General features: G+C 34.9%; 2 long non-coding RNA genes across 2 annotated transcripts; both read left to right on the top strand.

The window, feature by feature from the left end:
* Positions 1 to 587: 587 nt before the first annotated feature.
* Positions 588 to 1,448, top strand: LOC136801362 (uncharacterized). The gene is made up of 2 exons (XR_010845848.1): positions 588 to 941; positions 1,225 to 1,448. It is a non-coding gene; the product is annotated as an uncharacterized lncRNA (long non-coding RNA).
* Positions 1,449 to 6,952: 5,504 nt separating this feature from the next.
* On the top strand, positions 6,953 to 7,375 carry LOC136801336 (uncharacterized). Its single transcript, XR_010845837.1, has 2 exons — positions 6,953 to 7,220; positions 7,340 to 7,375. It is a non-coding gene; the product is annotated as an uncharacterized lncRNA (long non-coding RNA).
* Positions 7,376 to 12,831: the final 5,456 nt, after the last annotated feature.

Here is a 12,831-nt window from a genome sequence, read left to right as displayed (position 1 = left end):
TGGAGAATACAGAAGTTGAGAAGGAAAATCGTGGTGTTTGCATCGTAAATGAGCAAGCGTCAGAGGCAGCTGGAACGCATTGGGTGTTAATATATTTTGATGAAAAGAAAGTTGTTTTCTTTGATTCTTTTGGTAGACCGCCCGCCTATTTCAAACTCAAGGCAAAGATAAACAAACTGTCGAGAAGAAAGAAAAAGACATTAGAAGTTTCCAAACAACGGCTGCAGAGTTATCAAAGTGTGATGTGTGGTGGATTCGTGATTTGTTTTGCTTTCTTTTTGTCACGTAATTACAACTTGAAAACAATCTCACGTTTCTTTTCTAAAGTTGACACCGCGTATAATGACACTTTAATTAGACGCTTCATGGTGAAGGTGTTTAGTTTTTACTTCTACTAATTATTATTTAATGTTTATTTAGTATATTCCAATTAATTGTTGTATCTTTAATTAGATAATTTTTAAAAGAAAACCGACCATAGATGAGACAAAAAATTTATGTTTTCTATTCATTTTCATCCAAGCAGGTGACTTAAGATTGAGGTTTTTTCAAGATTGTCCCTTCTGAAAACAAAAAGGTGATTTTCTTTGTCTTGCGAAGTGTATAAATTTCCATGAAATTTGACTTCCACTTCATCAGATCTGATCTACAGTCGCAATGGTTTTTCATTTCGCAGACATTGTCTTTGCCATTTGCGCTTTTATCAAACTACAGCAACTGCCCCACTTAGTGGTGTGGGCATTCAAAAATAATAAATATCGTGATTTGAGAAAATTTTTGGAAGTCAATTCTTATTGTACAGCGTTAAGGGAGGAAACTCAACAAAAAACGATGATGATGTTTTTGGAGCTGAGGATGCGAGAAAGTGAAGAAGGTGGTGTGCGTCGGTGGGCGAAGAGAGTTTTGCTGGAATTTAAGTGTACGTGTGGGATCTGTCGATGGTAAGTTTATTTTCTTTTTTCTTTTTCCTTTTTCTTCTTCATTTTCTTTTTTTTTTTTTCTTTTTCATGCTAAGTTTTATATAATTTTATTTACCTCACAGACCTCAGACTGGCTTGTTCTTTACTTTTAACATTTGAAGACTTTAATCTACTTTGTTTATTTGCTTTATTTGGGAGTTCAGATGATGTTTGATATCAGCGGTGTCTTCTAAATTGTTCTTAGGAATTCAAGCTTTGAAGTGCATTTAACTTAAAACATTCTCACTATTTTTTTATTTCCCAGGCTCAGAGACGAGGATGGATTGACGGATCCCACAAAATGCTTGATATGCACGACGAAGGAACGAAACGCTGTTCTGAGTGGGTGTGGATGTGTGGGGATTTGTCATGGATGTGCAAGTATGCTGTTGATGTTGGACAAAAAGTGCCCAACTTGTAGAACCCCATTCACATCCATTAAGAAATTGTTTTATCAATAAAATAAACAATTTACATATATAAAATTGATTTGATTTTGTCCTTTTCTTTCTTTCCTTTTAATTACTGTAAATATTTTACAAGATATTTCAAACATCTACATCAGGATTTGAAAATAATGTTTAATACTTTTCGACATTAAATTCGTTAATTGATACTTAGACTTGATAATTTTCAGACTATCAGATGAATTCTTCAACACAAAACATGTTTAAGGAAAAGAAAAAATAAATAAAAAATTTAGTTGTTCTGCTTCTTGATCTCTTTCACTTTTTAAAGAAAAGTTTTTATAAATTATGTATGTGATGACAGATATTTCGATCATTATGATTAAAAAAAATTATCACCTACTAAGTCTGCATCGTTTACAAAAAGGGTTTGATATTTTTCAATATCAAATTTTTCAACAATATATCTTAATAAATTTATAGCTTCTAAGTCATACATATAGACACTACCTCTAAAATTTCCTAGATGATAGTTTGTTAATCTTAGTTGTGGTGTAGATTTTTCGAACTTGACAAGACTCATGATGATTGCGTTTTTCTTCTCTTCGTCTAGAAAATGTTTGATTTGAACGACTTCTGCTTCACTATCCTCACTGAGCATTATTTGAAAATTTTCAGCATCTAGCGGTTCTAATTTTAGTGCTTTGATTTCATCGAACATTGCCTTGTCAACAAACTCTCCAGGTTTTTCGAGTTTTTGTAAAAGGGATAGCACACCGTTGATCAATACTTCAGCATTAGCTCGTCCTTTGAAACCGAATCTGTAATCTACTGTATCTGAGAAGACATCTCTAACGACCATAGCATCTTCCTCCCCATCACGTAAATAAACCACTTTGTATTTTGATAGACATTTTGCCATCGACTTTGTTTTCAAAAGATTTAGTTTTCTTGATACGGCTTCCTTTTTCACTTCTTTCTTCATTTTTTTACCACGAGGTTCACCACTTGAACTAGTATCTGATGAGCGTTTTTCACCTTTCGATTCCATTTTTCAGTTTTTGTTTCTTCGTTGATGACTTTTGAATGATTAGACTGTGATGGTTAGTGCTTTTATAGATTACCAGAAAATTATTTACCACTCAGAACTTATTCTGTAGTGTCACTCACTTTCTGTAGTGTCACTCACTTTCTGTAGTGTCACTCACTTTCTGTAGTGTCACTCACTTTCTGCAGTGTCACTCACTTTCTGTAGTGTTAAAATAATTTTCAATCAAATGCCTTGAAGACTTTCAAAAAACGAACGTTTCCAAATTCATCTTTTAAAATCAAAAATAAGACTTGGTCATTTTCTTTAATCAGAATTGTTACTATCTCACACATGTTTTCTATAATAACCTGTTAGTATAAATATTGCTCTATGTATCATACCTTTCATATGCTGTTTTTGTCAACAATGTACTCACTTTCTGTAGTGTCACTCACTTTCTGTAGTGTCACTCACTTTCTGTAGTGTCACTCACTTTCGGCATTGCTGGAGGTGTTAAAAATGTGCCAGCTCTCTCCATATCTTACTACTACCAATGTGAAAAACCCCTTTTCAACTGCGACCACCATGCCTCTATTCTTTGGTTTGCTGTTGAAGTACCATACTGGAAACTTCTCTGGCCAGCGAATGAATCATTATGCGACCTTCGAAAAAATCTTTGAATTCCACAAATGTTAACGTTTTCAGTTCCACGGTCCGTTCTAATCAGCCTTGGTACAAATTTTGTTTCTTTAATGCAGTCTACGTAAAAAGATGCAGTGACTTTAGGGTCATTATTCGTTTCTGAAACTCTTAGCCAAAGTATTTTTCTGCTGTAACCATCAATACAGGCGTGGATTGGAAACCCGAATGGTTTGATTTTATCGTAACCATCCAAGTGCCATGTGTAATTTGGACCAACAGATCTGTATAAACGACGGTGCAAACGATGCTGTGCTCTATTTTCGACCCCCTCAGGATCAAGCTGCTTCAATATGAGACGAACAGTTTCTCTGTCTACAGTCAAACCTTTGCTTCTCAAAACTTTATGCATCATTCGGTAACCCAAACATTTCTTCGAGCTTCTCAATTCCTTTGCTACAGTTTCAAATATTATGTTTATTGTGTCTTTTCTTTTTCTTCGATACAAACCAAGGTTTCTAAGTATACGATGAAGGGTTCTTATAGTTATCTGAATGCCTTGTTTATCCTCTAGCGTCCATAACATCTCCTGATATGAGTAGTTTTGTAGGAACATACGTTTGATCTCATCCTCTCTTCTGTCCATCTTGGAATCTATGAAAATTTGTTCACATTGTTTTTGTTGATGAATATCCATTCTACGCATGCTGATTTGCTTCTTTGCGCATGCTCAGGTATTTCATTGCGCATGCTCAACTTCTTTCTAACAAGCTAACTGGCGAATCGCCACTTAATAGTTTCCGAATCGCCACTTAATAATGTGCTAACTGGCGAATCGCCACTTAATAATTTGCTAAGTGGCGAATCGCCACTTAATAATTTGCTAAGTGGCGAATCGCCACTTAATACTTTGCTAAGTGGCGAATCGCCCTGGCTAAGTGGCGAATCGCCGCTTTTTAAATTTTCATTAAAAAACACGTCTAAAATGTCATATATGGGCCACGGTAAAAAGTAGATCAAAAATAGATCTTTTGCTTTGTTTCATTTTTGAGCGGTGTCAAATCAGAAGCTAAAAGCGGAAAGTCCAGATTTCACATGTAAATATATGACTCCCGTACTCCTATGTTCTGTCTTTGAATGCAAATGTGTGAAATTGACTATAGGTAAACTAGAAATAATGCAAATCTTTTTGACAGATACTTAATCATATTATGAAATCGATTTTTGTAAATTTATATTATTAGTACGACATAATATTAGTTTTAAAGAAATAAAAAATTTTCTCCATCCATTTATTGCTGACTCGCATCTCATCAATCCCCGTTTTACAAGTTAGATTAGTCTAGAAACGCCTTTTCAAGTAAAATGTATATTTCAAATTGCGGTGTAATTTTACGAATGCCTTATCGGTCGGGGAAAACTTCGAGAAAGAAAAATTTCTTCACCTGGAGACATTTTCGTCACTTTTCCTCGACCAAAATTTCATACTTGTCACTTTTCCAAGACCAAATTTATAATTTAGACCACCTACTCTTTTGTGCTTAATTGTAGGGGGTGTAATTAAATGGCGGGGGGGGGGGTCGAACAAAATTTTTTTTTCTAAGGTAGTAGGAGGGGTAATCAATGGCTTAAAGTGTTTCTCTCACTGTAGGTGTTTCAAAACCGTTTAAAATATATTTCAAGTATTCTTTGAAATAGAACACTTTTTTGGTCAAAATCTTTTCCCAAAAAATGGAAAATGACCTCCCTCCCTCCTACAATTAAGCACAAAAGAGTACTAAAGGAAGATAGTTTGGTGGGCGGATGACGGATTTTTAGATCCAAAATTAGCGTAAAAACATTGATATCGCATTATTTTGGGGATAAATTGTGAAAAATCGGATGGCCGATGGCCGATAAAAAATTAATTTTGGCGGGAACTTAATTCGGCGGATTTCAGAAAAATTTGCCAAAATTTCTTCCTTTAAGGTATGAATTGTCCAAAAATGAAATACACTCTTTTTTATAAGCATACGGAAAATCGGGTCGAGGCTCAATATGCTTAGCAAAATCTCATTTTCAACCTTAATTTACCTTAAGTGTATTAATTTTGGCGGGGATTAAATTTGGCGGATTTGGCGGTTTTTGGTAAAATCCGCCAAAATTTTAGAAATTGATTGCCCGCCAAATTAAATACACGCCAAAATTAATACACTTAAGGTATGATTATTTAGAATTTTCAAGTCGAATATCTCATCAAGACGAACGAGTTTTCTGTAGCCTTCATTCGCGATACGGCAGTTTTTCACACGGTTTTCAACGGTTTTTTTCAAGATTTTTCGTTCTTGAGCAAAATAGATATTTGTAGCCGTGCTATGTCTGCCTTGATCCCGTACTAGTCTGTGAAAAACAGCCGTATTGCGAATGAAGGCTACAGTGTACAGAAAACTCGTTCGTCGTGGTGAGATAACTCGGGGTAATTTTGCGCCGCAGGTGAAAATTTTGTCCAAGAAAGCTCAAACAGTAACCCCAAATAGGTCAACGTTTTAGAAAAGCTGTAAGAATTTTTGCATTTCAACTTGGAGGTATGCTTATTTTTTGGCGAATCTGAGCCTAAGTATGCTTTTAAACGTTATGCTTATAAAAAAGAGTGTAGTTTCCTTCTTTTTGTTGACTACCTCAGACAAGAATAACATTATTTTTATCGGGGTCACAATCGTACTCTGTACCAGAGTGTACCTCACGTTAATCGTTTCGTAGTACACTCTGTGCGCATTTTCTGTTTTGCCGATAATCCCCCGTAAAAAAGTCTCTGTGGAAAAGTGCATTCGTGGGGCGCACGCCGGGGTGTGCTCTGTCTGTGCACATATTTTGTTTGAAAAATCTGCGCGGGTATGAGAAAAGACAATGACAACAGACCCTCTACGTCTACGGAAATTAATTTTGAAATTTCCGTCTACGGAAATTAATTTTGAAATTTTTGAAATTTCCGTAGATATCGGGTCTGTGTACAGACAATCTCAATCGCTGCTAATCTGCTAATGGTGTAAAAATATTGCATTTTTTCAATCCAGCCATCAAAACAAAAAACGCGCTTGCTTGTTTTTCACCTTTAAACCTCATTTTTCAACTCTACTGTAAATAGTTTTTTTGTTATTTGGAATTTTGTTCAAAATGGCGATTTTGCCAATAGCTCCTAGTCTACTCAACTGAACTCAGCGTCATAAAAAATTATCAGAAAGCAAAGCCAGGAGTAGACTTTAATCTAGTCAAGATAATTGTCCGAGTTAACAATAGACTGTGTTCTTCCTAATACTTGGATAGCACACCGTGTTTAATCTATAAATAGACATGACTTTCTCTAGTTGACCGGCTTTCAATCCCATCGTTCATACAGTAGAGTCTCCATAACTCGAACAGCCAGGGAGGAAGGAAATCGTTCGAAAGATAGAGACATTCGAGTTGTAGAGGTTTAGAAGTTTTTACGAAACACCCTTCTTATTTGCGGACCAGGTGTGTAAAAACGGTAAATGCATCATATATTCTTGTGTATAGGGGGTTTTGGGTTAGTTTAAAGTCACTCCTCATAACGATGAGCAGCCACATATGGGAAGCTGAGTTGATGTTATCAAAATTTTCAGGCTTTTTTTTATAAGAGTCCGTTGTTATTCGAATCCTGCGTTCGAATAATGTAAGGCCCGCGCCACACGTAAATATTTAAATAAAGACTCAAAATATGAGAAAAACTTTGCTAAATTTTGCATAACATTGCAGGAAAATTCGAGTTATGGAGACCAAAACCTTCAAGGGACAAGAAAATTCGTTCGAAAAAAGGAAATTTTCGAGTTATGGAGGTTCGAGTTGTAGAGGTTATTTATAAGAGTTTATTAGGAAATTTTCACGGTGCCAGCGAATGTGTTCGAAAGAAGGAGTGTAACTGCCGCAGAGCTGCAGTTTATATTTATTGTAATGTCATTGTGTTTATTTGTAGTTAATTAGGTTTATATACTTTATTGTTTGCTAATAGCTTTGTACTTTGTAATTATCTTAGGAATATCAATGTCTCTTGTGTATTGTAATGTCTTGTAAGTCCCTTGAGACAGTTCGTTGTATGTTTCTTGTTAAATGTTCAGTGAATTTCCGTGCTTGAAAAAGTGTGTTAATATTGCTGTCAGTGTATGTTAGTGTACGTGGAAAGTGTTTTTAGTAAGTATATTTTATATCTTATTTCTTGATATTTCTCGACTTTCTTGTACTTTAACCTAGACCTTTGTATATAGTTTGTCAGAGTTTGTTTAAACTTGTGTTCTATATTTGCTTTATAGCCGTTATTCACAGAATACACGCGTATGAAAACCCAACCACTTGACTCCCTTACTGTTGCCTAATCTGAGGACTGGACGACAGTAACAGGAGACATTCGAGTTATAGAGGTTCGAGTTATGGAGACTCTACTGTAATTATGACGTTTGCATAACGGAACGCTATTGGATAAATTTTCGTAGGGACTCGATTTTTGGGGAGACTTCAGCCGCCTCCCCACTTTTGAGCAAAATAAACTATTTGTCTCGATTTCCTAGCGAAGTTTAAACTATTTCAGCCTTCAGCCTCCCAACTTTTACGGTCGTTCCGCCGGCCCTGTTAGACTGCTACATTTTCGTCCGTCGTCGTGATTTCTGCCGATTTACTGCTACATGCTATTTTCTATTCAATTTTCAGGGGGAAAATGCACAAATATTTGCAGATTTCCCTTCAATATTGAGGATTGAAGGGATATGTGCAGTGCATTTTAAAATTGAATAGAAAATAGCATGTAGCAGATGCACGAATCCTATGAAATAGGCTAATACTTTCACGATTTTGTGCCTTTTTACTACCAAATCATGATGGATGGTGGTTTTCGAAATACGCGTTAGCGCTTCTTTGATCCCAGTAAACATTTCAAAAGCAGTTAAACCTTATAATTGGAACCAGTAATTTATAAGGTCTAACTGCTTTTGAAATGTTTACTGGGATCACCAACAAACTATCATTGAATGTTAAAAAAACGAAGTACATACTTTTCTGTAAAGGCAATAAAGTTGACGACCTACCTCTAAGACTCCCTCCTTTAAAAATTAACGGTACAGAGATTAAACGTGTTTACGACACAAGCTTCCTTGGAGTTATAATTGATGAATCTTTAAACTGGAGTAAACACATTAAAGCTATAGAAAATAAAATCTCTAAAAACATCGGAATTCTATTTAAAGCTAAACAGGTTCTTGAAATCAACTCGCTAAAAAAACTTTACTTTGCATTTATTTATAATAGTTATTTAAATTATTGTAATATAATATGGGGTAGCACATTTAAATCTAACCTAAAAAAACTCTATAGTAAACAAAAACATGCACTCCGCATTATGTTTGGTGTAAATAAATTTAGTCCGGTCAGCCAACACACTTTAAAGACTTAGGCGCGCTTAATATTTATCAAATAAACACCTACCAAACTATTGCATTCATGCAAAGCGTTAAAACCAAAACCTGTCCTGATTTATTTTTGAACCAATTTTCTCAAATAAGCCACAAGTACCAGACAAGATATTCAAAAAATGCTTTCAAAATACAAATGCACGATCTGATGTTAAAAGGTTTGCCATTAGATATAGGGGTCCTTTTATGTGGAACAATGTTCTTAGTAATGATCTCAAACAATCATGTGAAAAAATATCAAAGCTATGTTTCAAAAAGTCTGTTAAAAAATATATCATTAATGTAGATGTTGAGAACTATTATTAAAACACCTCGTTTTTTTTTCACTTAGGCGAGACCAATTTGATTAGTTGTTTTACGGGCCCGACCGACCCTAAAATCTGAAAAATCGAAATAAAAATAAAATTGAATTTGTTAGTCCATATTTTTATTTTTATTGTTGCCGACTGTCAGTTGTTCAGAATTTTGTTAGGTTTTTCAAGTTTGTAAGAGTTTCATGTTCAATTTTTTGTCTTTACCACCAAGCCACTCTTTCCATGTCCTCTAATATTCTACTTCGTGATTTTATCATGATTTGGTAATTTTTGTTGTCATTTTAGGGTGTTTTATGGCCTAAATTTAACCTTTATTTTAATTTTTTTGCCGACCGACCGACCCTCCTTTTTGAGCAGCTTGGCCCGTAAAACAACAAATTAAATTGGCCTCGCCTTATAGTGCCCATAAATTATAATTATCTTAAGCACTTTTTTTTCATATTACTTTATTTCTCTTTATTTTATTTTATCATATGAAAAGTGGAAAAAAGATTTTGAATTTTCGGTCCATTATATTGGCAGCAATTCTCAAAAAAAAAATAATTCAAAAACACTTTTACTTTGCTGGCAGCCAGCATTTTTCTAAAATAAAAATCGAAAAATCACCACGGAAGAGTGCTAACTTCAGCCTCGTTTGCAAAATCGTCCGGTAGGACTTTTTACGACCTGGGTTTCCATAATCAGCATAAAATTTCCGTTCCAATGGTATATACTTTAAGGGCTCTGGATACACTTAATTTTTTGATTTCACACCAACTTAAATGGCAATTTCTGCATTTTACAGAGATTAATGTATAACTTTTTTTATATGTCCTGTTGATCTGAGAAGTACTTTCAGCGCTTGAGTTAAAATAGGTAATTGCGTGAGAATAGGTGTTGAAGTGAAAATGGGTTTCAATAGAGAGAGGGAAAAAGTAGTAAACAATAGCTTAACAGATGTGCTATTTACTGTCTCTCCTACGTTGTGACTTTTCTAACACGGGGGTAGGGTTTTTTTGCTAAGGATTTCACAAATGAGTAAATCTATTGTTTAGGTGAATTTTATTATAAGAACGTTTTTAATCTAAAGACACCTTTAATTCTTATAAGGCGTGAAAAGCTACACTGTATTGAAAATATCTTTATAAAGATTCTTAAATGCAGGGGCAATGCAAGGTTATTAAAGAACGAAAGTGCTATCAGAATATGGTAGTAAAAATAGAGTTTCATCTCGTTTCATCTCAAGCAAGGAACTTTAATATCTTGGCTCCAGCTATATGTTGTAGAAATTACGGCATTGGTCTTATCTTTAAACGAGCCTAAGTTCTATGTTAAATGTTGTCGAAATTACAGCAAAGTGAAAATAGGTTTTATCTTCTAATGGGTCTAAGTTCCAGCTGAATGACGTCGAAATTACGACAAAGTGAAAATAGGTTTTATCTTTTAATGGGTCTAAGTTCCTGCTGAATGACGTCGAAATTACGACAAAGTGAAAATAGGTTTTATCTTCTAATGGGTCTAAGTTCCCTGCTGAATGACGTCGAAATTACGAAAAAGTGAAAATAGGTTTTATCTTTAATGGGTCTAAGTTCCTGCTGAATGACGTCGAAATTACGACAAAGTGAAAATAGGTTTTATCTTTAAACCAGCCCAAGTTCCCTGCTAAATGTCGAAATTACGACAAAGTGAAAATAGGTTTTATCTTTAAACCAGCCCAAGTTCCCTGCTGAATGTTGTGGAAATTACGAAAAAGTGAAAATAGTTTTTATCTTTAAACGAGCCTAAGTTCCCTGCTAAATGTTGTCGAAATTACGGCAAAGTGAAAATAGGTTTTATCTTTAAACGAGCCTAAGTTCTAGCTGAATGTTGTGAAAATTACGAAAAAGTGAAAATAGTTTTTATCTTTAAACGAGCCTAAGTTCATCCAGCTGAATGTTGTCGAAATTACGAAAAAGTGAAAAAGGTTTTATCTTTTAATGGGTCCAAGAGTTCCCTGCCAGTCCCTGCTAAACGTTGTCGAAATTACGGCGAAGTGAAAATTAATTAACCAAAGCTGCTTGCTGCAAAATGTCGAAATTACGGCAAAGTAAAAATAAGGTTTGATCATCTTAAAGAGTCTAAGTTCCAGATGAATGTTATCGAAATTATGGAAACGTGAAAATAGGTTTTCATCTTGATCAACCAAAGCTCCTTCTATACTTTTATGAAATTTCATTGAAAACGGGGGCTATTTCGCGCAATTTATGAGACTTTCTTTTGCAAATTTTCGTTTAAGGAGGGGCGTTCATTCATGGGGGCGTTTATTTGATTTCGAAGTATTACGGTATCTAATGGTTGGTATTAGAAAGAAACAAGTAGTTTTTACAAAGTAATGATTTTTTCAGAAAAATATAAACCTGGTATATAATACAAATATCTACAAAATTTTAAGATCAGTTTTTTAGCAAAGAAATCATACGTTTACCGTGATCAATCAAATTTTAAAGAATGCTGAAGAAGCATTAACTGTACAAGGAAATATAAATGCAGTGTAAATATAAAATATAGGTTGAGGATAGCAACCTTTTAGAAAAGAAAGAATTGTGATGGCTCTTACTTGGAAAACGTAAATGTTTACTGGCTTGTTTCTGAGCGATTAGAGGTTTTGAAACAAACATTTGTTGGAGTTTTACACCGAGAACTAATAGGAATCACACATAGCTCCGAAGGTTGTATCGCAAATTGCTCATCTGCCGTGAAATAAGGGATAGGTCTCAATCAATTCTTAAATTTCGATAGTTTTGACCAAGCAAAGGTGTTGCTTTAATAAAACACATACGCAATGACAAATTTAAATGAGGTCCCATAAACAGGTATTATTTGAAAGAATTTTCATATGAGATGTGTTACAGAGGTGTGGTGGTGAGACATGTAACATCAAAAATAGGTGCCTTAATATTTCACCAAACCGCATGGGATTGTAACTCTATCTTCCGAGATAATTATCATGGAAAAACTTAAGATGATAACTTTTTTCCACAATGTTCAAGAACAAGTAGGGTGGTCTGGAAACCGCCATAGAAGATTCTGGCAAAGAGTTGTATAATTTTTTATGAACAACATATTTAAGATAACAAATTTCATTCAGTTTGAAAATCTCCCTTTTCTAAATTGAAAGCACAGTGCCAGCAATAACCAACGAACCTATTCGTCTCTTCTAGGTTAGTATAGACTTTCACGCAACCCCCAGAAGTCCGGTGAAAACCGGATTCGAATTTAAAAGAATCACCACACTTCATACAAAAATCTACTACGACACCTGAATAGTAATATTTACGCCTTGTCTCTTCGTCCCATTTTGCTGCTCCAAAGTCTATATCCAAAAACTTCCTTTGAACGATCGCTCGAAAAACATCATTATCGACGATTTCTCTCCATTTTTTACAAACTCGTGCAATAGTACTGTGCATCGCCTCTTTTCGATAACAAACTTCTACGAAAATATATTTAAGAATTTTGGTTGGCAATCCATTGATCATTGACCCGTCCGGATTGGAACATAATCTACAAGTCCAATTTTCCCACTTTACACGATTACTCTTATTAATCTCATTAACAATGCAATTTTCATGGAACAATTTATTGCATATCTTACATTCACGCATCCCAGTCGTGCGAGGCTCCGGTTGGGAGCAAATAGAGTGCAATATATTTTCCCACTCGTAAAGTATCACACTTTCAGTAAAGCTATGTTCTTCCATTGTTTGCAATAAAATCGCATCGTCAAGGCCTTCTCCCATTTCCAAAAATCTTACAAACGAACTCAACAGTTCGTCATTCTTAAAAATGTAGTTACCTGGATTCTTGCCCTCAGATAAAAGGTATACAAAAAACAAGGAATAAATACCGCTGAGTTTTGCTGTGTTAGCCTGGGGTACATCCATCACTTCGAACCGAATACTTTGTCCAGGGTATTTTATCAACGAGCGGAGCTCCTTAACAAATGAAAATGGATATTGTATTAACCCTTCTTCTCTTCTCTCCGATGGAAAACGAAAAGGGTCAAAA

Source organism: Clytia hemisphaerica, unplaced genomic scaffold (assembly GCF_902728285.1).
Source record: "Clytia hemisphaerica strain Z4C2 unplaced genomic scaffold, Clytia hemisphaerica genome assembly, whole genome shotgun sequence".
Taxonomy (NCBI): domain Eukaryota; kingdom Metazoa; phylum Cnidaria; class Hydrozoa; order Leptothecata; family Clytiidae; genus Clytia; species Clytia hemisphaerica.
The sequence above is the reverse complement of the archived record's forward strand: the minus strand, read 5'-3'. Positions and strand labels throughout refer to the sequence as shown.